Source organism: Choloepus didactylus, chromosome 9, assembly GCF_015220235.1.
Source record: "Choloepus didactylus isolate mChoDid1 chromosome 9, mChoDid1.pri, whole genome shotgun sequence".
NCBI classification, from domain to species: Eukaryota; Metazoa; Chordata; class Mammalia; order Pilosa; family Megalonychidae; genus Choloepus; species Choloepus didactylus.
In genome coordinates, this window is record NC_051315.1 from 116,577,845 (window position 1) to 116,602,373 (window position 24,529).

Genomic DNA, 24,529 nt, shown 5'->3' on the forward strand with positions numbered 1-24,529 from the left:
TATAACCAAATAAACACCCTTAATAAAGGCCAATCCATTTCTGGTGTTTTGCACTCAGGCAGAATTAGCAAACTGAATGTATCTCCCAGAAAACAAATCTGCCCCTAATACTACATGGCTGAAGAGCAAGGCATTTGGCTAGAGGGAGGAGTACTGATGAAGAGGTTGGTCACCCAGAATCCAAACATCCTATTTGAGGGAATCCCTAAATAGTTGGGAGGCAGGCTTGGGAGAGAACGGTACTTTGCAAAACAAAGAAGAGGAGACAGTCCTCAACTGTGTTCCTCAGCATCAGTGCTTTGGTCATGTGACCAAGGCTGCCCCAATCAGACACTCCCACTCAGCACTTTGAATCTTGGTGTTTCAATGAAGCAGAAAGAGTTAGAGGCTTTCAAGGATGTGGACAAGTGGCATGGGGACAAGTGTCTGTCAGGAAAGGTGCCAATGGTGGTTATCCACACAACTTCAAATGATGACGTGCCCATGCCTTGACCTGGCCTTCCAAATTCCCCCGTTTTGCCCATTTGCAAAGCTTGACTTTCTAGCCCTTGGTTGCTTGAAGGAGCAGCCTTCCAATGATGAGAAAGCCTTCCATTAACTGCTGCTTGAGTTCACCAGCATTGATATATGTTGCTGAAACCAAGAACACCAACTGTTGTAGTTTGTGACTTATGCATCCCACCCATGTGCGCTCCCCAGTCCTGGTAATCTTGAGTCTCTTCAGACCCTCAGCCTCTATCCATCTGGGTCCTAAGTGAACTATGTCCCTCAGCCGTGCTCCCCAAGCACCTGCTCTTTAAAAGCCAAGAACTAAGTAGTATTTGCTTTTGGAGACTCAAACCATGTCAGTGGCACATGATTTATGTTTTTTGAACAAAAGTTTATTAAGGGAGTCTTCTCTCAACTACCCTAAACCTCTTCCTCATCTGTGAGGATATGAGAATAAGAAAATGGTTCCCAGAGGAAATTTAGGGGCCACCTATGAACTATAACCACAGATTCTTGGGGTTTCTCCAGGTCCTCAGATGCTCAGTTACCCACCTCTTGAGTAGGCTTGAGACCTCAGATCCACTCTTCCTTAGCCTAATTTTCTTGCATCTAGCTGAATAATTTTTCTGCTACATTTGTTTATTTATACATCACCCACCATTCTTTTTTGTTTGTTTATTTTTTTATTAAATTCAGTTTTATTGAAATACATTCATGCACCATACAATCATCCATGATATACAATCCACTGTCCACAGTATGATAACATAGTTATGCGTTCATCACCACAATCTATCTCTGAACATTTTCCTTACATCAGAAAGAACCAGAACAAGAATAAAAAATAAAAGTGAAAAAAGAACACCCAAATCATCCCCTCATCCCACCCCATTTGTCCTTTAGTTTTTATCCCCGTTCCTCCACTCATCCATACACTAGATAAAGGGGGTGTGATCCACAAGGTCTTCACAATCACACTGTCACCCCTTGTAATCTACATTATTATATAATTGTCTTCAGGAGTGCAGACTGCTGGGTTGGAGTTTGGTAGTTTCAGGTATTTACTTCTAGCTATTCCAATACATTAAAGCCTAAGAGGTGTTATCTATATCGTGCATAAGAATGTCCACCAGAGTGACCTCTCGACTCCATTTGGAATCTCTCAGCCACTGAAACTATTTCGTCTCATTTTGCATCCCCCTTTTGGTCAAGAAGATATTCTCAATCCCATGATGCCGGGTCCAGATTCATCCCTGGCAGTCATATCCTGCGTTGCCAGGGAGATTTACACCCCTGGGAGTCGTCACCCACCATTCTTGTTAGTCTTCCAACAAGTAACTGAAAACTGAATGTACATTATTATTCTAAATTTTCTTTTTTTTTTTTTTTTTAGCTAATTAACTTGGCTCTTCAAAGACAATAGTAGACCTCCCAGGACTCCTGCTTAATGCCTCCTCATGCATTCCAAAGTCATGAGGTTACACTAATGTGTCCTACCTCCCCCCTCACCCCCACTTTTTTTGGCCCTCTTGAACTGCCACTTCTCCAATTCCTCTTTGGTTCCCAGAAGCTCCATCTCCAGTGGGCAATATTACTTAATTAAGAATATTTGTCTACAAGTTTTAAGTAAGCTTTTCTAATTGCAACAGTTTCACATCACTTTTGTTCATGTTGATAAGTTATTTAAACACCATGAATAATTCAAAATCAGGTTTTGAATTGTTAATCAGAATTATGATAGCAGCAGTTCAGCACTCTTTTGCAGTGGTTTTGAAAAAGGCCTTGAAACCATTTCCTTTAACAACCTGAGCCCCTGCTATCAAAGAATACCAAAAAAAAATTATCCAAAACAGAAGCTTTGCTGCCCTTCAAAGCCAGCCTTCCCCTTCCTGATCAATAGTGCCTATCCTCGTGGTGACGGCATTGGACATGGTAATGCAATAGAACCTCATATCGCTCCATGGGTGCATTTCACAACTGCAAATATCTTTGCATTCTCCCTCACTCTGACTTGCAATCTCTCAATTAGGGACATGCCACTAAAGACAATGGAAAAGCTACTTTCAGTCTAACAGCTGTCAAGTAGGCACAATTTGGTAAGTGTCCCATTTTAGAAAAATTAAGAGATTTGTTCTTGATGCAAGATATTCCTTGCTTCACCTGTGGCCTCTTGGCAGGTGACTCACTTCTGTACCTCTAACTCCAGCTTCCAGGTCTCAAAACAAACCCCAGCCTACCTGCCCAAATGGAAACCTGAGATGGCCACTTAGATGCCCCATTGTCTCAACACACCCACAGTTTAACTGAGTGCTCACCCCTCAGTTTCCTTCCCAAATGGCTTGCCTTATGGCGTTGGTGCTGGGGAGGCAGCAGGACATACAGACTAAAAGCATCAGTGGAGTCTTACTGTGTATCCTGGCTTAACACAGATGCAGCACCTGAATGGGCTGCTTAGCCTCTCCATACTTCAGATCTCCTCATCTGTAAGATACACATGATAATACAGCACTTATTTCAGAGGCTTGTTATGAGGATTAAATGAATCAGCATTTCTAAAGCATTTAAACCAGTTTCTGGCATACAGTAGGCATTCTAAAAGGGTTTGTTGTATGAAACACTGTTCCAACCCTGGATGGCCTCCTGGACCAATGCTCTACCCATTTTTAATTTGCCTGGCTCATGCCCAACCTCCCCCACAAATTCCTTCTTTATGACATCAGTTCACAGTGATCGCTCCCTTCTCAGCTGCAAATAAACCTGGACCATAAGGAGTTCAGTTCCCTAACTGGTAAATATATACTATATTCATTTTGTCCCCCAATCATTCATCATTTCTCCAGCTGTAGGCATCCTGGGGTGTTGATGGACTTTGTTTCTCTTTCATTAATCATCAAAGATCAGGACATTCTAACACCCAGCTAGCCTAGTGCTAAGTAGGTGTGGATAAGGAGTGATTAATCAGTGTGGGAAGCTGAGTGAGAGAAAAGAGGAAAAAGGAAACGATTATAAGGGGAAAATATGAGAAGCATTGAGCCTGAAAGAACAGGTCATATTCCCTTGCATTCGGTTCTTATAGCCCTCTGAATTTCCTGTCCACAGCATTCCTCATAATCTTAGCTATTTGTTTAATGTCTGTGCCCTCTTCTAGAATGTGACCTCCATTGAGGCAAAGATCATGCCTAAAATTACAGGAGAAACAGCATGATGAGGAATGTACTTCCATCGATCTAGTAATGGCTCTGAACCTGGTCAGTTATGATGCTCGTGTGCTGGAACAAAACATGCTAGTGAGAGGAATGAATTTTATTATGAATCACCAAAAGTCACTGCAGTTATATGTGTGCAAAGACAAGAAAGCAATTTATATAGGATTAATAAATTACCCTCTGCCAACAGTTCAACTCCAAAAACTTTTAATAATCCAGACATGAAAGGCAGCATTAAGGAATTGGCTATTCCACCTTAACCTCATGGATTTATTTCTTTCCCAACACATAGGAGAAATATATAAATCAAGAATGGGGAAAGAAAACACCTAAAATCATAATAACTTACCATCTCACCGAGTGCTATTTGTCTCTGCAATTTATCATGACAGACATCTCTTGGCTTGGCTGGGCTAGAATAAGGCACCTTAAGGGTAACTGAAATTTGATTTGTTGCCATTAATTTGTGAGGCTAGAGAAATAAAAAGTTTAACAGCCACAAATTACTCTGGAGACATTTTATCTGTTTTAAACATTTTAGCAGATTGGCAGTGAATAGATGGCCCTGTTTCCTTACGCTCAATCTAAAACAGCTCATTTGCCCTGTAAAGAAAGCAGATGATTGGTGAAAAGATTATTTTTCAAAAGTCAAAAAACAGCTGATCTACATAATTGCCTAGCAGACAGTATACCCAAATGACCCAGATTTTCATTCTGTGCTACCCAAAAGAGAATCTCTAAAATGCCTACAAAGGTACATGAAAGGCACCATGCTATAGAAATTAAAGGGTAGAGATCATTCAGGAAGGAATCATGGATTTACAAGTGCTCTTTTTTATAATGCTTATCACTCAGGAAACACATTTTGGCAAAAGCTTTTATTGGATGCTTCTATTACATAGTGCAATTATCAAAAAGTTAAAAGCATAATTCTCATATAAATACAAAATGAACACATGTCAAAAATTCCATTCAACACATTACTTAATGAGGGAACCAGTAAGATATTAAGACTGGCTCAATGAGAATCTGAGGAACAAATACTTACAGTCATTCCATCAATAGAAAGCTGAAATAATTTTGCGAATAGATAACGAAACTGGTAAATGTCCCGTTAGGCAATAAACTATAATTTTGGGTTAACTTTACTTTGGATAGAAATTATTTGCTTTGCCCTCAAACAAACATAATTTGCCTTGCTATCAGTTTTCTGAACATTCATCTCTACATTTAACAGTTGTAAAATTGCCTAATCAATAGTACATAGGAAGTCAGACAAAGCCATAACCCACTAAAAAAAATCAAATAATCCTTGGGAAGTGGTCACTAGAAACATGAGCACTGCATGGAAAGAACACCCAGTAATCTCTTTTGCTTATTTCCAAGTTTTGGATAATGTTATTAACATTCTAAACACTTTAGCCTAGTAAGTGGGAATTATTAGCTGTTCCACATCAAAAGTAAGGAAATTAAGACACTGGAAACTGTTCTGAGGAAAGGCATTGGAGGAAGGATGCTTTGAGCAAACATAGAAGAACTAAGTACAAGGGCAGAGGTTCAACGTCAGAGATGGTAGGTGAGTGAGTGAGGAAGAGACAACAGAAAAAATTCACTTCCTGGCCTGCTGAGCTGTTCTGGAGTTTCCAGATCTTTTATCTGAATGGCTCTGTAGTGATAACAAATATGAGAACCATCACCTGTCAAGTGCCTACTGTGCATCTTCCCCTTCACATATATTAACTTAAATGCACACAGTTATCCTGCAATAGGTTGTTACTCTTCCCATTTGACAGGAAAATGATTTGGTCATGAAGGTGTGATGACTTGCTCATGGTCACTACTAGCAAATGGCAATGCTGGGACTGAGTCCAGTTCTGTCTGGCTCCGCCACACTAGATTTACTCTGCAATCCTGGCTCCAACTCCATGCTTCATCTGCTAGTGCTGGGTTCATGAGAAGCAATAATTGTCCATTTATCCATTTACTGAGCCTCTTCTAACAATGCACAATGCCTACTGGGTCCCCAGGACCATTAACTGGGCAGGAAAGACTAGGAGAGGAGTAGGATCTCTGGGTGGGAATCAATAATTATGCTTTGGAAATGTTAAGCTTGAGATGCCCATAGACATCCAAATGGAGATCTCAAGTAGGCAGTAGTGCAGAAGGGGACTGGAGATGTCAATTTATGAGTCATCAGCATAAAGAAGTTAATGTGATAAAGAAAATCATGTCTCCAAAATAATACTCCTCTGCACGAATCATCATCAGAATAACTACCAAGCTCAGTGGTATGGTCATGCAAGTTATTAAAATACTGAAATACTTGCATACCAATTGGTTAATAGCAGCTGTCTCCAGCCTTCCAAGGCCCTCTGCTTTTCCTCCCACTCCCAGGATCCCTGCCCACCATCTACTTACCAAAGGCTCAATATCTGGCACAGAAGATCCCTCCAGTCAGTGTCAATTCAGATTGCTTTCGACTCATTCCCTACTACTTGGTAAACATCAAATATCGCCCCTGATTAACAGCTAATATTCCTTGAGCACTTAACATATGCCAGCACTAAGCTAAGCCCTTTATTGAACTGTCATACTCAATCTTCACAACAACTCTTTGTACTAAGTATAAATGTGGCCTCCATCATGCAGCTGAGGAAACTGAGACCCAGAAAGGTCAGTAACTAGCCTTTCACACATAGTGAGTGTAGGAGCTAGGACCTGAGCCCAAATGCTGACTTCAGAGCCTCTGCTCCATCCTGCTTCCCCAGCTCTGGAGATAAATCCCAGGTTCTTAGTGGGATGGCATGAAAACCTTGATCAGGGTACATAAGCATGTCCAGTCTCTAGTCCTCATTCCCTCTCCTGCCAGGGCAGTAAGTGAATAAAGTTACTTCCTGACACTGGTTCCCCCTAGAACTGCTGCTTGTTTTCCATATCAAGTGGTTATTAACTTCCTTCAAATGCCCTTCTATAAAGTCTGACAAGAGTTGGAAATTGTTGTATCCATTCTTTCATGACAGACTGGCTGGATTACTTGTGTTGCCCATATGCATTCACCAGAAAATCAGTCTGTCACACTTAATACCACTTAGCTGGTATGAGTGTCTTAGCATTCCCATTCATACTTCAAGCATAATGTTCAGAGACACAAACAGCATGGTTTTGTGGATGGTTTTCCTTTATTTCAAAATCAAAATTCTTAATTCAACAGTGGTGAAAATGAAGAAGGAGGAGGAGGGGGAGAAAGAGAAGAAGAAAACGCAAATATAGAACTTCAAAGTAGAAAGGCTCATTAGAAGATGCAACTTTATCCTACCCTCCCACCCTGATCTTAGAGAAAAGGAAAATAGAGGCTAGAGAAGTTAAGGAACTTAGAACTTGAATTCAGCCTTTGGCTCTGGGGCTACAGTCCTTTCCAAAACAAACAAGCTTTATTCAAAGCTAAGAGATTTAGCCTTAGTTTAATCCTTGAAATAGCATCGTGGTTACCAGTATAGCATAGATGTTAATAATCTGGTTACTGGAACATAACTGTCTGTGTTTGAATCTCAATTCTAACATTTATAGACTCAATGATCTTGGAAAATGTTCTTAATCTCTTAATGCCTCCGTTTCTTCATCTGTTAAGTGGGGGTAACAATAGTTTTTGCTTCATATGATTTATATAACTATGAAGAAAGTTATTGGATATAAAGCACTAGTGAATAATGAATGTTCAATAATTTCTATTATTTTCACCATCATCTTGATGGTAAATACAGAAATACCAGAACAGCTTTTATCATTTGGTGCTAGGCTGAAAATAACGAGTCCTTACAAAAAAGTGATTATCAGGCTCCATATCTATTTTTGGGGGGAACAGCATTCCTCCTTCCCGCTTTTCTCTCTTCACTCCTTCAGTCTGCCCTCTAGCATAAGTAACACATGTGTGTCCACGTGCACATACACACAATATGGATAAATACTCTCATTATCCAATGAGATATTAGAAACATGATCCATGAGAACTTCTGTTCCAAGCCCAGATACAATAGAGATCAAATTTGGAAGCAACAAAAAAAAATGGACAAAATATATTAAACAATGGTTTGCAGAACATCAGGCATCAGGATAAAAGCATAATGATCTCTGAGAGACACAAAACAATATATATGAGCCCTGTGATGGCCCTAGCTTACTGTTTGAAACAGTTCCCAAGCCATGGCACAGGGAGGAGAAATGCAGGCAGAGCCTAGCAGATTTCCTGAGTTGAAGAGATGGAGTTGAGAGTCAGGAGAAACCAAGGTACAGGATAAAGTAGAGGAAAGGAGAGAGCTACACACAGAGAAAACTCTGGAGAATGTAAAGGGTCTCCTTGAGCAGTCAGCAGAGTAATGATGAGCACACACACATGAGGAAGGTATCCAAGCCCAGTGAAAGAACATCCAAAAGGATAAAAGTTAGCAATGCCCTTCAGTCACACAGAACTACAAATAGTGCTATTCCCACCAGTCAGACACAATCCTCACAATTTATGGGGCATTAGGTAGAGCACGTGAAAGGTCTTACCTCAATAGTAGAAAATAATTAACCTTAGAGAGCACTGCTCTGTCCCACCTGATGAATCTTAAAATCAAGACCTGAAAGAATCAAACTGTTTCCAAGTAACTTAACCATATATTCCAGAATAAAACTCAAGCATATTTATAAAATACAAAAAAAAAAAAAAAGATCAGGGCAACAATGACAAATAAAACCCAGCATGTAACAAGATAAAATTCATAATATATAGCACACAATAAAAGAATTAACAGGCATGTAAAGAAACAGAAAAAGATGACCCATGATTAGAAGGAAATCAATCAATCAGAACTAACACAAGTGTTAGAATTAATAGGCAATGAAATTAAAAGTTATTAATATAACTATTAATACAGTTATAACTGTGTTCCATGGAATATTCCATGTGTTCAAAACATTAAGTAGAGACATGGAAGATAGAAAAAACATAGACTCAAATCTAACTTCTAGAAATGAAAACTACAATGTGTGAGATGAAAGATACACTGTAAGGGATTAATGACAAGTTAGCATTGCAGAAGAAAAGATCAGTGAACTTGAAGACATAGCAATATAAACTATCCAAAGAGATACACAGAGAGGAAAGATAATTATTTAAAAAGGAACAAAGCATCAGTAAGTTGTGGGAAAGCTCCAAATATCCTAATGTAGATAATTGGAGGTCCCAAGGAGGCAAAGAGACAGAAAAATACTTGAAATTTGTTTCCATATTTGATTAAACTATAAACCCAGAGATCAAAACAGCCCAATGAGTCAAGAAATATAAAGCATGGGAAATACAAAGAATACTAAATGAAGGTACATCACAGTGAAATTGCTCAAAATCAGTAATAAAGAAAATCTTAAAAGCAGCCCAAAGTACTGATGCCATTATATACAGAGAAACAATGATAAGGATGACAGCAGATTTCTCTCTGGAAATATTTCAAGCTAGAAGACAGTAGGGCAAATTCTTTAAAGATAAAACAATTGCCAACCTAAAATTCTATACACAACAAAAATATCTTTCAAAAGCAAAGGCAAGAGGCGGGGCAAGATGGCAGACTGGTGAGCTGTATGTTTTAGTTACTCCTCCAGGAAAGTAGGTAGAAAGCAAGGAACTGCGTGGACTGGACACCACAGAGCAATCTGACTTTGGGCATACTTCATACAACACTCATGAAAACGTGGAACTGCTGAGATCTGCGAAATCTGTAAGTTTTTGCGGCCAGGGGACCCGCGCCCCTCCCTGCCAGGCTCAGTCCCGGGGGAGGAGGGGCTGTCAGCTCCGGGAAGGAGAAGGGAGAACTGCAGTGGCTGCTCTTATCGGAAACTAATTCTACTGATACAGACTCCAACCATAGATAGACTGAGACCAGACACCAGAGAATCTGAGAGCAGCCAGCCCAGCAGAGAGGAGACAGGCATAGAAAAAAAACAACACAAAAAACTCCAAAATAAAAGCAGAGGATTTTTGGAGTTCTGGTGAACATAGAAAGGGGAAGGGCCCTGAGGCGCATATGCAAATCCCGAAGAAAAGCTGATCTCTCTGCCCTGTGGACCTTTCCTTAATGGCCCTGGTTGCTTTGTCTCTTAGCATTTCAATAACCCATTAGATCTCCAAGGAGGGCCCGTTTTTTTGTTGTTTTTTTTTTTTTTTTTTAATCCTTTTTTCTTTTTCTAAAACAATTACTCTAAGAAGCCCAATACAGAAAACTTCAAAGACTTACTATTTGGGCAGGTCAAGTCAAGAGCAGAACTAGGAGAGCTCTGAGACAAAACGCAATAATCCAGTGGCTGAGAAAATTCACTAAACACCACAACTTCCCAAGAAAAGGGGGGTGTCCGCTCACAGCCATCATCCTGGTGGACAGGAAACACTCCTGCCCATCGCCAGCCCCATAGCCCAGAACTGCCCCAGACAACCCAGTGTGACGGAAGTGCTTCAAATAACAGGCACACACCACAAAACTGGGCGTGGACATTAGCCTTCCCTGCAACCTCAGCTGATAGTCCCAGAGTTGGGAAGGTAGAGCAGTGTGAATTAACAAAGCCCCATTCAGCCATCATTTCAGCAGACTGGGAGCCTCCCTACACAGCCCACCAGCCCAGAACTGCCCTGGGGGGACGGCACTCACCTGTGACATAGCACAGTCATCCCTCAACAGAGGACCCGGGGTGCACGGCCTGGAAGAGGGGCCCACTTGCAAGTCTCAGGAGCCATACGCCAATACCAAGGACTTGTGGGTCAGTGGCAGAGACAAACTGTGGCAGGACTGAACTGAAGGATTAGACTATTGCAGCAGCTTTAAAACTCTAGGATCACTAGGGAGATTTGATTGTTAGAGCCACCCCCCCCCCTCCCTGACTGCCCAGAAACACGCCCCACATACAGGGCAGGCAACACCAACTACACACGCAAGCTTGGTACACCAATTGGACCCCACAAGACTCACTCCCCCACTCACCAAAAAGGCTAAGCAGGGGAGAACTGGCTTGTGGAGAACAAGTGGCTCGTGGACGCCACCTGCTGGTTAGTTAGAGAAAGTGTACTCCACGAAGCTGTAGATCTGATAAATTAGAGATAAGGACTTCAATTGGTCTACAAATCCTAAAAGAACCCTATCAAGTTCAGCAAATGCCACGAGGCCAAAAACAACAGAAAATTATAAAGCATATGAAAAAACCAGACGATATGGATAACCCAAGCCCAAGCACCCAAATCAAAATACCAGAAGAGACACAGCACCTAGAGCAGCTACTCAAAGAACTAAAGATGAACAATGAGACCATAGTATGGGAGATAAAGGAAATCAAGAAGACCCTAGAAGAGCATAAAGAAGACATTGCAAGACTAAATAAAAAAATGGATGATCTTATGGAAATTAAAGAAACTGTTGACCAAATTAAAAAGATTCTGGACACTCATAGTACAAGACTAGAGGAAGTTGAACAACGAATCAGTGACCTCGAAGATGACAGAATGGAAAATGAAAACATAAAAGAAAGAATGGGGAAAAAAATTGAAAAAATCGAAATGGACCTCAGGGATATGATAGATTATATGAAACGTCCAAATATAAGACTCATTGGTGTGCCAGAAGGGGAAGAAAAGGGTAAAGGTCTAGGAAGAGTATTCAAAGAAATTGTTGGGGAAAACTTCCCAAATCTTCTAAACAACATAAATACACAAATCATAAATGCTCAGCGAACTCCAAATAGAATAAATCCAAATAAACCCACTCCGAGACATATACTGATCACACTATCAAACACAGAAGAGAAGGAGCAAGTTCTGAAAGCAGCAAGAGAAAAGCAATTCACCACATACAAAGGAAACAGCATAAGACTAAGTAGTGACTACTCAGCAGCCACCATGGAGGCAAGAAGACAGTGGCATGATATATTTAAAATTCCGAGTGAGAAAAATTTCCAGCCAAGAATACTTTATCCAGCAAAGCTCTCCTTCAGATTTGAGGGAGAGCTTAAATTTTTCACAGACAAACAAATGCTGAGAGAATTTGCTAACAAGAGACCTGCCCTACTGGAGATACTCAAGGGAGCCCTACAGACAGAGAAACAAAGAAAGGACAGAGAGACTTGAAGAAAGGTTCAGTACTAAAGAGATTCGGTATGGGTACAATAAAGGATATTAATAGACAGAGGGGAAAAATTATGACAAACATAAACCAAAGGATAAGATGGCTGATTCAAGAAATGCCTTCACGGTTATAACGTTGAATGTAAATGGATTAAACTCCCCAATTAAAAGATAAAGAATCACAGAATAGATCAAAAAAAATGAACCATCAATATGTTGCATACAAGAGACTCATCTTAGACACAGGGACACAAAGAAACTGAAAGTGAAAGGATGGAAAAAAATATTTCATGCAAGCTACAGCCAAAAGAAAGCAGGGGTAGCAATATTAATCTCAGATAAAATAGACTTCAAATGCAGGGATGTTTTGAGAGACAAAGAAGGCCACTACGTACTAATAAAAGGGGCAATTCAGCAAGAAGAAATAACAATCGTAAATGTCTATGCACCCAACCAAGGTGCCACAAAATACATGAGAGAAACACTGGCAAAACTAAAGGAAGCAATTGATGTTTCCACAATAATTGTGGGAGACTTCAACACATCACTCTCTCCTATAGATAGATCAACCAGACAGAAGACCAATAAGGAAATTGAAAACCTAAACAATCTGATAAATGAATTAGATTTAACAGACATATACAGGACATTACATCCCAAATCACCAGGATACACATACTTTTCTAGTGCTCATGGAACTTTCTCCAGAATAGATCATATGCTGGGACATAAAACAAGCCTCAATAAATTTAAAAAGATTGAAATTATTCAAAGCACATTCTCTGACCACAATGGAATACAATTAGAAGTCAATAACCATCAGAGACTTAGAAAATTCACAAATACCTGGAGGTTAAACAACACACTCCTAAACAATCAGTGGGTTAAAGAAGAAATAGCAAGAGAAATTGCTAAATATATAGAGACGAATGAAAATGAGAACACAACATACCAAAACCTATGGGATGCAGCAAAAGCAGTGCTAAGGGGGAAATTTATAGCACTAAACGCATATATTAAAAAGGAAGAAAGAGCCAAAATCAAAGAACTAATGGATCAACTGAAGAAGCTAGAAAATGAACAGCAAACCAATCCTAAACCAAGTAGAAGAAAAGAAATAACAAGGATTAAAGCAGAAATAAATGACATAGAGAACAAAAAAACAATAGAGAGGATAAATATCACCAAAAGTTGGTTCTTTGAGAAGATCAACAAGATTGACAAGCCCCTAGCTAGACTGACAAAATCAAAACGAGAGAAGACCCATATAAACAAAATAATGAATGAAAAAGGTGACATAACTGCAGATCCTGAAGAAATTAAAAAAATTATAAGAGGATACTATGAACAACTGTATGGCAACAAACTGGATAATGTAGAGGAAATGGACAATTTCCTGGAAACATATGAACAACCTAGACTGACCAGAGAAGAAATAGAAGACCTCAACCAACCCATCACAAGCAAAGAGATCCAATCAGTCATCAAAAATCTTCCCACAAATAAATGCCCAGGGCCAGATGGCTTCACAGGGGAATTCTACCAAACTTTCCAGAAAGAACTGACACCAATCTTACTCAAACTCTTTCAAAACATTGAAGAAAATGGTACACTACCTAACTCATTTTATGAAGCTAACATCAATCTAATACCAAAACCAGGCAAAGATGTTACAAAAAAGGAAAACTACCGGCCAATATCCCTAATGAATACAGATGCAAAAATCCTCAACAAAATACTTGCAAATTGAATCCAAAGACACATTAAAAAAATCATACACCATGACCAAGTGGGGTTTATTCCAGGCATGCAAGGATGGTTCAACATAAGAAAATCAATCAATGTATTACAACACATTAACAAGTCAAAAGGGAAAAATCAATTGATCATCTCAATAGATGCTGAAAAAGCATTTGACAAAATCCAACATCCGTTTTTGATAAAAACACTTCAAAAGGTAGGAATTGAGGGAAACTTCCTCAACATGATAAAGAGCATATATGAAAAACCCACAGCCAGCATAGTACTCAATGGTGAGAGACTGAAAGCCTTCCCTCTAAGATCAGGAACAAGACAAGGATGCCCGCTGTCACCACTGTTATTCAACATTGTGCTGGAAGTGCTAGCCAGGGCAATCCGGCAAGACAAAGAAATAAAAGGCATCCAAATTGGAAAAGAAGAAGTAAAACTGTCATTGTTTGTAGATGATATGATCTTATATCTAGAAACCCCTGAGAAATCGACGATACAGCTACTAGAGCTAATAAACAAATTTAGCAAAGTAGCGGGATACAAGGTTAATGCACGTAAGTCCGTAATGTTTCTATATGCTAGAAATGAACAAACTGAAGAGACACTCAGGAAGAAGATACCATTTTCAATAGCAACTAAAAAAATCAAGTACCTAGGAATAAATTAACCAAAGATGTAAAAGACCTATACAAAAAAAACTACATAACTCTACTAAAAGAAATAGAAGGGGACCTTAAAAGATGGAAAAATATTCCATGTTCATGGATAGGAAGACTAAATGTCATTAAGATGTCAATTCTACCCAAACTCATCTACAGATTCAATGCAATCCCAATCAAAATTCCAACAACCTACTTTGCAGACTTGGAAAAGCTAGTTATTAAATTTATTTGGAAAGGGAAGATGCCTCGAATTGCTAAAGACACTCTAAAAAAGAAAAACGAAGTGGGAGGACTTACACTCCCTGACTTTGAAGCTTATTATAAAGCCACAGTTGCCAAAACAGCATGGTACTGGCACAAAGATAGACATATAGATCAATGGAATCAAATTGAGAATTCGGAGATAGACCCTCAGATCTATGGCCGACTGATCTTTGATAAGGCCCCCAAAGTCACTGAACTGAGTCATAATGGTCTTTTCAACAAATGGGGCTGGGAGAGTTGGATATCCATATCCAAAAGAATGAAAGAGGACCCCTACCTCACCCCCTACACAAAAATTAACTCAAAATGGACCAAAGATCTCAATATAAAAGAAAGTACCATAAAACTCCTAGAAGATAATGTAGGAAAACATCTTCAAGACCTTGTATTAGGCGGCCACTTCCTAGACTTTACACCCAAAGCACAAGCAACAAAAGAGAAAATAGATAAATGGGAACTCCTCAAGCTTAGAAGTTTCTGCACCTCAAAGGAATTTCTCAAAAAGGTAAAGAGGCAGCCAACTCAATGGGAAAAAATTTTTGGAAACCATGTATCTGACAAAAGACTGATATCTTGCATATATAAAGAAATCCTACAACTCAATGACAATAGTACAGTCGGCCCAATTATAAAATGGGCAAAAGATATGAAAAGACAGTTCTCTGAAGAGGAAATACAAATGGCCAAGAAACACATGAAAAAATGTTCAGCTTCACTAGCTATTAGAGGGATGCAAATTAAGACCACAATGAGATACCATCTAACACCAGTTAGAATGGCTGCCATTAAACAAACAGAAAACTACAAATGCTGGAGGGGATGTGGAGAAATTGAGACTCTTATTCACTGTTGGTGGGACTGTATAATGGTTCAGCCACTCTGGAAGTCAGTCTGGCAGTTCCTTAGAAAACTAGATATAGAGCTACCATTCGATCCAGCGATTGCACTTCTCGGTATATACCCGGAAGGTCGGAAAGCAGTGACACTAACAGATATCTGCACGCCAATGTTCATAGCAGCATTATTCACAATTGCCAAGAGATGGAAACAACCCAAATGTCCTTCAACAGATGAGTGGATAAATAAAATGTGGTATATACACACGATGGAATACTACGCGGCAGTAAGAAGGAACGATCTCGTGAAACATATGACAACATGGATGAACCTTGAAGACATAATGCTGAGCGAAATAAGCCAGGCACAAAAAGAGAAATATTATATGCTACCACTAATGTGAACTTTGAAAAATGTAAAACAAATGGCTTATAATGTAGAATGTAGGGGAACTAGCAATAGAGAGCAATTAAGGAAGGGGGAACAATAATCCAAGAAGAACAGATAAGCTATTTAACGTTCTGGGGATGCCCAGGAATGACTATGGTCTGTTAATTTCTGATGGATATAGTAGGAGCAAGTTCACAGAAATGTTGCTATATTAGGTAACTTTCTTGGGGTAAAGTAGGAACATGTTGGAAGTTAAGCAGTTATCTTAGGTTAGTTGTCTTTTTCTTACTCCCTTGTTATGGTCTCTTTGAAATGTTCTTTTATTGTATGTTTGTTTTCTTTTTAACTTTTTTTTCATACAGTTGATTTAAAAAAGAAGGGAAAGTTAAAAAAAAAAAAAAAAAAAAAACAAGGAAAAAAAAAAAAAAGATGTAGTGCCCCCTTGAGGAGCCTGTGGAGAATGCAGGGGTATTCGCCTACCCCACCTCCATGGTTGCTAACATGACCACAGACATAGGGGACTGGTGATTTGATGGGTTCAGCCCTCTACCACAGGTTTTACCATTGGGAAGACGGTTGCTGCAAAGGAGAGGCTAGGCCTCCCTATGGTTGTGCCTAAGAGCCTCCTCCCGAATGCCTCTTTGTTGCTCAGATGTGGCCCTGTCTCTCTAGCTAAGCCAACTTGAAAGGTGAAATCACTGCCCTCCCCCCTACGTGGGATCAGACACCCAGGGGAGTGAATCTCCCTGGCAACGTGGAATATGACTCCCGGGGAGGAATGTAGACCCGGCATCGTGGGACGGAGAACATCTTCTTGACCAAAAGGGGGATGTGAAAGGAAATGAAATAAGCTTCAGTGGCAGAGAGAATCCAAAAGGAGCCAAGAGGTCACTCTGGTGGGCACTCTTACGCACACTTTAGACAACCCTTTTTAGGTTCTAAAGAATTGGGGTAGCTGGTGGTGGATACCTGAAACTATCAAACTACAACCCAGAACCCATGAATCTCGAAGACAGTTGTATAAAAATGTAGCTTATGAGGGGTGACAATGGGATTGGGAAAGCCATAAGGACCACACTCCACTTTGTCTAGTTTATGGATGGATGAGTAGAAAAATAGGGGAAGGAAACAAACAGACAAAGGTACCCAGTGTTCTTTTTTACTTCAATTGCTCTTTTTCACTCTAATTATTATTCTTGTTATTCTTGTGTGTGTGCTAATGAAGGTGTCAGGGATTGATTTGGGTGATGAATGTACAACTATGTAATGGTACTGTGAACAATCGAAAGTACGATTTGTTTTGTATGACTGCGTGGTATATGAATATATCTCAATAAAATGAAGATTAAAAAAAAAAAAAAAGCAAAGGCAAAAAAAATTTTTTTAAGAAATGCGAAAACTGAAATCATTTTTCAACAGCAGACCCTCACTACAAGAAATGTTAAAAGAAGTCCTCAGGCAGAAAGAAAACAATAGTGGATGGAAATATGATCTACATAAAAGAACAAAGAGACCCATTAAAGGTAACTTCATGTATAAATAGGTAAGTGTTTTCTAATTATGCAAATCTCTTTAAAAGACAATTGTTTAACAAATATATTAACAATATAGAATGGAGTTTATAACATTTGTAAAAGTAAAATATAATACAGCACAGAGCTCAGAAAGGGAGAAACAGAATTATATTATTGTAAGATTCTTATACTATATGTGAACTGTTATAATATCATTTGAAAGTAGACTGTAATAGGTTAAATATGTATACTATATACGCTAAAGAAACCTGAACCATAGGTTTAGACTCAGAATTCTGGAGAAAAACAAGGATTTCAATAAACAGAAGATAATTGGTGACAGAGTTCTCAGGTTTTCCATCTGCCAATAGCTCAGTAGTGATGTTTCCTTTAGCTGAATATGGCAGATAGCATGCTCTGATGGTCACCCTTCCAAAGAGACATTGTTGTTTACCTTTATTATAAATCAACAGACTTGTCCTTTTCCTGGTGTATGAAATGTTCTTTGCTGGATTCACAAGGTTGTTTGCAAAATTGGTTAGCACCCCCAGAGAAAATAGCAGTATAAATGCAGTCTTACTATTATTTCATTCAACAAACATATATTGAGCACTTACTACATGAAAAACATTGTCCCAGGTACTAAGGAGGACAAAAAAAACAGGCCTTGCTTTAGTTCAGTTAAGGAGATACCTTCCCTGGATTTAAAAAATAAAGTACAACACAAGGCAGAATAAAGCATGTGCTATAATATTGCAAGAAATAAATGCTATTGCATAGGGTCACAAACACACATGCCTAGAGGGTCTGGATAGCAAACTTAAATCACTGAAGTAGATGGTCTTGGCGAAATACTAGTATGAATTGCAGGGACTGTGGCAAACTGGAGAGCACTTATTCTAAAAGAAGACTGCGCTCTTTACCTCTAGCCAATTCCTGCTGCAAAACACCAAACTCCTCAGTATGGCCCACAAGACCCCAGCGTTGTCCCCCTTATTCTCCCGCCTTTCTCCTACTGTTCTCCCTCATTTCACCTTGCTCCAGTTACACTGGCTTTCCTCCACTGGTTATACTATCAAAGAGTTTGTTGTTCCCTCTTCTTCATGATCCCTGATATCCAAATGGGCCACTCCCTCATTTCCTTCAATCTCTCCCTAATGAGGCTTTCCCTAGTTCCATATATAAAATAGAACCATTCACTCTCACCCAGGCATGTTGCTGGTAAATGATTAACTATCAGCTTGCAGAGAAAAGAAAATCCCTGATTTGGAGGATTTGCTCATTTCTGTGCCCCAAACACTCCACCATGGCCAATGTGACATAACTGGACACTAACTTGAAAAGAGTCCTAATTGCTTCAATGCCAGCCAGCTCCAGCACTCTGCATTCCTTTCACCCTGTTTTATTTTTCTCCATAGCCTTTACCTGAAATATTACACATTTTTTATTTATTTATGGTCTGCCCCCACCACACCCCCACCAGAATGCAAGCTCTAGGAAAACAGGAATTTCCTTTTGTTTGGTATTGTGTCCCCAGTCCCTAGAACTGTGCCTAACATAGAGTGGGCCCTTCATATATATTTGCTGAATAAATATGTGTGGGGGCAACAGTGATATTTGGAGGTGGGAAGTTAAGATTACTAAGAAAGGAGGTAATGAATAAAAGTCATATATTATCATGTTTAAGGTTAAGGGCTATGGATTTCCAAAAAGGAACAGACACATCCAAGGGGGTTCACGAGATAATCAGAGTGGGAAGAAAATATTAGAAACTCTATTTACCTATTTTTATTTAGAAAATAAAAAAAAAAATTAAACATTACTAACATTTAACATGAGAATCAGCTGGGTAACCCTACTTTAGTCAACTGAAGGTGGGTTACTGCTTGCAAATATGTATTTTTTAAAAATATATATTTTATCCACTCCTTCAAATTAAAGGTGACAGTTTGCCAATGAATGAGAAATTAGCTACTTAAACACAAAATAAAGAAAAAAATGTTTGCAATATGGAGACCATGGGGAGAGTATTTTGAAGACAGACATTTAGAAATGTTCACCAGAGAAATCCTTCCTTCTGCATTAAGGAAAAAGAGAGAGAGAGAAAATTCCTTCCTCTCTCAAATATCCCAGCCATATATTTCTCAATTCCATTGCTCAGTTTGGAGGAGGCTATGTAGAGCCTTCTGGTTCTACATCCACTCTTACCTGCAGATTGGAGTTTAGATGGAGCATATTAAGTTCAAGTTCAGTGTATTTTAAAGTTTGGTATGTGTACCAATTACATCAGAATCTCTTGTGGGGTATTTGTAATAAATATTAGCTATTATTATTATCACAGTTCCAATTACTTTCTCAGGGGGTCTTCCCATGAGAATATAAGCTTTAAGAGGCCAAAGATTATTCTCTATCTTGTTCATCACTGCATTTCCAACCCCTAGAAAATGCCTGACCCAGAGTAGACCTTCAAAAAGAATTTGTGGAGTGAATGAAAACCAGTAATGGTGAACAGACAGACTAAAGGGCCTTCTCAATATATTCTGTAGATAGCAGGGTTATACATTCCTGATCATGATTTCAATGGTTAGGCAAGTGCTGGTAACATTAAGAATCCAAAGTAGGAATGACAAATTAAGGACATTGCATTTAATAGTGCACAGGTTAGGAACCTAACATGATGGTTGCTATCAGTCATGATTCAATGCAAAAGACAGAAATCTCTAGAGGTATTTCAGTCAGACAGAATTTAATACAGAGAATTAAATGGTTACAAAATCAATTTAAGGGCTGATGGACTTTCGTTCCAAGTTTGCACCATTGTATAGGTGACCCAGAGGTCAGGAAGTTGCTACAGCTATCACCATTGTTGCTAATTTCAAAGCCACTTCCAGCCATGAAGCTAGTGACCAGGCAGTGGAATGTGGAATCCAGTCACTGCTAACATTCATTTCTGATAGAGCCTAATTCTCCATCTACAATCTGTTGAAATACAACACCCCCCATCCTTCTGCCTTTCAGATCTCATGAAAGGTCATCACTTGACTGAATATAATTTGTTTCTATAATCCTTGCTGCAAGGGAGTCAGGGCAATATCATTTTTAAAATTTTCTAGCCTCTCTGAATAAAAGAGTGACATAGAGATTGACAGCAACAATCTAAATAACTAACACAGGTAAAAATAGAAGTTTGGGTTAGAATAATTGACTCAATATATGAAATCATTTATTTAAAATAAAAACTTATCTATTTCCATTTTACTTGACTGGTTCACAGTTTATAATCTTGTAGTTCTTTAAATATAAGCAAGGATTTTAAAAGTCTAGTATAATATTTTAATTGCAAACACATTTATTTATTTTTGTGCACTTCATAGAGTTCAAACCAGGAAGCCGTTCAAAAAAAAAAAAGTGGTCTTTGTTGCTGCACCTTCAGGACTTTTAAGTTGTTTGCACAGCAGGCCTGAATGTATTCCTACTACAGCATGCACCTAGAAACAGCTTTATCTATTCTCCTTATCTCAAGTCAAGGCTGATAACAGTAGTTCAAATTACTCTCTGGTTGGAACAGAGCTCATCCAGCTGTTTGCAAGTGCAAATGGGTAGGTTTCTAAATCCAGGTCACTATACGTTTACTTTTAAAACATTTATCTGAATACCTGTTAAGTACAGGGTATCTGCCAAAGTTGGTTACAAAGACATAAACCCAAGTCTAACAGCTTTAGCAAAGAAGGAATGTGTTAGTTCACATAATGGAACAGCTTCAAGTGTGGTTTTTTCAGAGTTCTGAGGTCCCTCTTTTAACTCTTGGGTCCTAGCCGCTTCCTGATAAATAACACAAACCAATTCCCGGGATGAATCTCGTTAACCGCAATTGGTCTGCCTGGAGTTATGTGACCTGCTTGGCCCAGCTTTTGGTGGGGGAAGGAGCATAGCTTCTGCTCCAGAAGTAGCAAGGACCTCAGGCTCTAAAGACTTCATTGGCACTTCCCAACTTCATCCCACATTTCCTATCTTAATGTAGCATCCTGGAAATAAGAGGATTTCAGTTTTGCCCTAGGGAAGGGATATATCTTTAAAAAACAAACAAACAAAAAACCCACAGGGCATTCACTAATCCTTCACATGTCTACAGGATAAGGCAACATCCCTAGAAAGAGGCTTATCAAGTCAACAAGTACACTGGATTTTCAAGGCAATTCTCTCAGTAGACTTCAGTCTCACCCGTTTCCTCAGAAAACCAGAAAAATATATTCATTATCAAAAACAGAAAAAAAAAAAAAACAGTCTTACCTATTATATTATTTTCTTTACATCATTTTCTTAAGGAAATTTTATGCCCAATATGAAGAAACGTTTCCCTAACCAATGCTAAAGGCAAGACTTGGTATTTAGCTCCGTGTAAGATCAGCTGGTTCTATTTCTAGTATTTCCTATTTTTGAAGCAGTAACTTTAAGAGAATGTCTCACCTCTGACATGAGTAGAATAATAAAAATAACCAGAAAGATCATTAGTGATATAACCCTAATTCAAACATTCACCTTTCAGTGGTGACCTAACAAAATGGCCCAGAGGACTGCCCTAAGGGCCTGCAGTTTTCAGCTCCTGTGCTATTGTTGGAGACTTGGTCTAGAAAAGTTCTACCAAGAAGGTCCAGAAATTCTCAGAAGAGATCCCTAAAATGAAATGAGAAACAGACTACTGAAGATAAATCAAGTGGGGTAGTCCAAATTACTTGCAATAGGAACAAAAGGCACCCAGAGTTGATCTTTTTGTATTTAATTTTACTTTTTTTTTCAAACAAGTTATATCCTACAAATTTCTTCTTATCAATCTTTTGTCAGTGTTATTTCACCTTTTGCATAGGCTGAATGGTCAATAAAAATCCTTGATTTCTTTCTTTCCTGTAAGAAATGCGAAGTATTTGAAGTTTAGTGTAAACTTCCTGTTTCCATGGACTTGGGGATCTATTAAACATTAATAGAGTCGATGCTTTCCCTCAACAATGATAACATCTGTCATTTTCTTAGGTCTTGTTTTTCCTTTGTGGGAACACTACAGGCAACTCCCAATGGAAAATTCTGAAGGTAAATCCTGAACGTAAAACAATGTGAGCTTACCAGGGAGTGATATAACACTTTTTGCATTGAAAATGACCAGCCTTACATGTGTCCAAAGGAAACTGGTAATGATCAATAAAAAAGAAAAGCAAGCAAAATTACTAATAAGAGAGAAATGCACTAAAATTGTACTTCAGTGAAAACAGACTAACCAGACATCTGCAATTAGGAGGTTAAAAATGAATCTGTACATTAAAAAAAAAGGGTAACCCATACTGACACCTCCAGTCAGCTGTTTTTTTTCTTAAATGCTCAGGAATTTTCTGTTTTGTTTCTTTATTTATCCCAAGTCATCTAATGACATGTCATTTAGAATGTTTTTAGTCTGTTCAGTAAAACATCAATTAACTAGACCATAACTAATTAGAACCTTCCATTAACCAAGTTTTATCTTGTTTTGTTTTGCAAATGCTATATTTAAGGGAAAGTAACACAGCTAAGAAGTGACATTAAAGATTTCTTCATAATAAATTTCAGGGAATAACTTGCAATCAGTACATATTCATCTCAATTTCCTATACATTCTATATTTACAGGATTGTTGCATGGAAAACAAACAATTATGTTGAGATAAGGTTCTGAATCACCAAAGACTTAATTTGAATTATTATACTATACTAAATTAAAGCAGGAGAGTGGGCTCATACAGTTACCCACATGCACTAGAAGAAGATTGAGTAACAAATTAAAGTTGAGAAAACAGAATACTCCATGCCCTATTCCAGTTATCAGAGGTTTTGAAATGAAAGGCTATTTTGGAACTGGGGAATCTCATTTCTTTCAGGGCCATATTGATGAGATTTTGAATACAACACATTTTCTTCTGGAAAAAACTTCTCACAACAGAGAAAAGAAAAATAGGGACAGTTTCAGTCAGTCAAGGAATGACTTTGGGCAAGTCACTCCTTAAGCTCAGTTTCTATACCAGGATGTGCAAATAACATGAAAAACATAATCTAGCTTGGTGCAGAGAAAATGTTAGGTCTTCATCATATATGTTTATTTCCTTCCCTAAGTTCTCTGTATATAGGGAATCCTAGTATTGGAAGGCAACATGAACTCTCCCTTTAAACTTTTCACAGAGGGAAGTCTCCTTAGGTTGGTTTCCCTGGGACCACATGTTGAGATGGAGAAAGGTGTGCAGAAGGTTTATTGGGATTCTCAGGAGATAGACCTGTAAGAAGTGGGGAGGTCAGGAATAGACAGGGAGAGGAGCTGACCTGCAAAGCAATTGCACCTGAGGCCTCAGCCTATCCTATGGGAGCTCTGGAGCCAGGCAGACAGTCAGGCTTGTCCCAGATTGAGACAAAGGGGCCGGGACTTTGTATTCCCACAACAGCCAAGCATTGATGATGGGCCATCTTGCTGAGAAAGGGCATAGCTTTGGGCAAGGCAGTTACCTACAGCTGAGAGCAATTCCTCGTGACAGACACAATTGTGAGTTGTAAGCAGCCGAAATTCCAATCTGCTGGGGAACGGGTGCATTAGTCCTAAAATGGGGATTTGGGTGGAGCACCTCAGAATTGACCCCTTGTGCCACTCAGACTCATTTGGTATAGTAAGTTTGATACTTCTGGAAACAGCTTCTCCAAGATTCGGACTGCTCTTATCTCCTGGGGAATTTAGAAGGGTTAGTGAGACAAACTATAGTTCCTGCTGTTGCATTTGATCAGATGTCATAACAGATCCTCTCATCCCCCACCTCCACCACCCATTGTAGATTCCCTTCACCCTTGGTTAGCACCTCTGCCAATCTCGGTGGCTTGCTTGGTGAGGTGATACAAACCCTCATACCCAAGGGTGGAATAGCACAATATTCACCTCAGGATTTCTGATTTGCTTCCCCAAAGGGAACAACATTGTATTAATGCTCCTCTGCCCATTTGCCACCTCCCCACTTGCTCTTTCTCTTTGGGACAAATAACCGATATGATTTGAGAGTCTGGCATTCATTGGACCATGTAAACAAGAGGGTGTCTGCACTGAAAATCACTCTCTTTTTCATCCTTTTGCCCTCTTGGACAACAGTGCAAGGAAAGATAGGTATTAGCACTTCTAGTCTCATGCACATATCAGTTAGGATAAGCTTTCATGTGGCTGTAGTAAAAATTAGCACCAAAATCCCAGTGGTTTAACGCAACCAAAGTTTACTTCTTA

The 24,529-nt window shown here is 39.0% G+C and overlaps 1 long non-coding RNA gene across 1 annotated transcript in view; it reads right to left on the reverse strand.

Moving 5' to 3' along the window:
• Positions 1 to 1,689: 1,689 nt before the first annotated feature.
• LOC119544322 overlaps positions 1,690 to 24,529 on the reverse strand; it is a 68,056-nt gene continuing 45,216 nt past the window's right edge. The window contains exons 5-6 of the long non-coding RNA XR_005218816.1: positions 2,805 to 2,970; positions 1,690 to 1,834 (exon numbers count right to left, since the gene is read on the reverse strand). This is a non-coding gene — a long non-coding RNA (uncharacterized LOC119544322). The remainder of the gene's footprint in view (positions 1,835 to 2,804; positions 2,971 to 24,529) is intronic.